A 2,770-nucleotide genomic window follows, 5' to 3' on the forward strand; every position below is an offset into this window, starting at 1 on the left:
TTCCCACTTTTCCCCACTTTAAAGTTTTTTTGCACCTCATACAGTACATTAAATGGTACCATTAAAAATTCAACTCGTCCTGCCAAACACAAACCCTCACACGGCCAGGTCAGTGGAAAAATTAAAAAAAATTTAATGGCTTTTGGAAAGCAGAGCTGAAATAATGAAAATAAAAAATGATAAACCTCTGGTCCTGAAGGGGTTACAGGGGTAACTAGTGCTGACCTGGCCTCAGGTCTGTGATCAGGAGTTGCTCATGCTCAGTATACAGAGCAGGAAGTGGACAGCTCCATACATACTGCAGAGGCCCAGGTTGGTAATGCAGGCACAGCTACCGTTGTCCTTATGGAGCAGAGCTGTAGTGTAAAGCATAGGATAGAGATGACAGACTACTTCAGAATCCAAGAGCCACATGGCTATTAAGTGGCATCGACTCCTGCTGGAAACCGCTGAAAGTCCAAGTTAGAACTTTTGTCTTTTTTTCCCGGTTGCGTTAATACCTTGTCCGCTCCCGGCCCCCACACATTCCACCATACAGGATTACCAGCGTTGGATGCCATGAATAATACCCAGCTGCCTCCCTGCGGAACAAGGAAAAAAAGCCTTCTTAAAGGAGCGGTGTAGATTAATGACATCCCTATGTCATTAGTTATGGATCATGTGAGAACTGTATACTGCTCTTTCCATAAAAGTTGTCGGGCTGGAGATCCGGCCATAGTGCCAGCACACGTCTGCAGTGATCACTGGTACTTCACCAACATTCAGTGCGCCCATTTTAATTTCCTCCTTACACCCCAAAATTTGACTCTGTTGGGGTTCTCTTGTAGTCGGTACTCTGGGATCCAGCAACAAATACCATCTGTCTCTTGGAAACGTTCATGGGTAGATGGATATGTTACAGGCTGGGCGCTCAGCAGGAAGAGGGTACCACATCACCCATCACAAGAGGCCAAGAGCAAAATCGCCAATCTACTGCCCTGTGCCATGAAATGATGATCCAGCTGCTGACAGAGACATAATGAGAGGAGCAATAGTCTGCAGACACCTAGAGGTGTCAGTGGTGTAATAATCTGCAGGATATATCACTAGCAAGAGGACAGCGATGGTCTGCAGACACCTAGACAAGTCAATGGTGTAATAATCTGCAGGATATATTACTATATATCAGGTGATAGAGAGGACAGAGCGATGGTCTGCAGATCTCTAGAGGATAGTGGTGTAATAATCTGTATCAGTATGTATCACTTTTGATTCTTCGTACACCTGTCAGGATCAGTTATTACTTTAACGCTTTTCCATCTTATAAGGACACAATGTCTCTGTAGTCAGTACTCAATGGGAGTCCGGGTTTGAGTTTGTGCTATAATGAGCTCTGTTATGCGTCCTATAGTTACGGTATGTAATCTGTAAGGTATAGGGGCGACCTCTATTGGCTGTCATACATTACTGCAGTTTGTGTATTTCTCTATGGAGTGTTGTACGTCACTTCCCATTGGCTGCAGAGGTCAGATGGGAGATCTGGAGGACTTGAAGTCATAGAGAGCTGCAAGCTTGAGAGCAGTTGCAGCGGTACTGACTTTTAACAGACTGCATCGTGGGAGAGAGCTGCCAAAGCAGTGAGGAGTCCACTTGGGGAGCCATGTGAGACGTGTCCTGGAGGATCTGTGCCTGTTGGAGAGGGACAGTGGTAGGTGGTGATTGGGAAGTGCAGCTCCATAACACTCCAAAACTGACATCGTTAAGAATACAAGGCTGCAGGGACTACAGCTAGAGAGACGGCCACAAAGGCTTCTCATCATCCTGCAGCTCTGGGAATCAGGCTATTCCCAACAGACGTCCAAAGACCGAACATGCTGGAGGTATGTAAGTGAGGTAGGTCCTCAGGAAAAAGCCTGACGTGTGCACACGGGGAGTGACCGAAGTGCCTGCCAGTTACAACTACGCGAAGTCGAGACGACACCAGAGGTCACATAGTCACCCAACAGCTGCGTTATTTTCGGGCTGTGTGCGACCAACTGCCAGTGCTGGGATGAGACGTTGGGTGGCGCTACCACGTGTTCTACAGTGAAGTGTGTTGCTGATATCTGTGATGTATATCGTATTGTTACCATCCCCCACTCACGTAAGACTTCAGCATACTTTTAGGCGCTCACACGAGCATTTATTAAACGCTGCATTTTAACATTTTTTTTCTATGTGTTGAAAAGCGTTTGACAATGTTTTTTAATGCACCCCATCATTACAAGGGTGATGAGGGGCGGTAAACAACGTTCAAATATCGTTGTGTGTTATTGCTCATCTGAGAAGTTCCATTGAAGTCCGTGGAGGCGTTTAAAACTTAGTTGCAGTCAGGTTGTCTAACGTTTCGGAATAACCCCATATCACATATCTATATCAGAAGCTTCTACGGCAACTTCATCTCCAAGTTGGGGCTGAATCAATATATATTTGTAAGCCCGGTGTCCTGATCGTCCCCCGATTCCCGTGTGGCCTGCCCCTACTGCGACATCTCTGCTGCAGACAGAGTTAACTCTGCTCTGTCAGGTCATATTCGGTGTCTTATTTTCCTTGGCCTCCGGACTGTTGCAGGGAATTGGATGCTGCAGGGCTTACAATGGTGGGTGTGTACATGGGGGCACATCGCAGGGCCCGCTGCAGGGTGACACAAAGGACTGTCTTACAGAGCCCGGATCTCCTGACTACAAGCATCTGACCAATGGCACGCTGGAGGGAGAGCCCGGGAGAGGGGGGTCTGGCGGTGGTCCAGGAG

The sequence above is a fragment of the Eleutherodactylus coqui genome, chromosome 6 (assembly GCF_035609145.1).
Source record: "Eleutherodactylus coqui strain aEleCoq1 chromosome 6, aEleCoq1.hap1, whole genome shotgun sequence".
Taxonomy (NCBI): domain Eukaryota; kingdom Metazoa; phylum Chordata; class Amphibia; order Anura; family Eleutherodactylidae; genus Eleutherodactylus; species Eleutherodactylus coqui.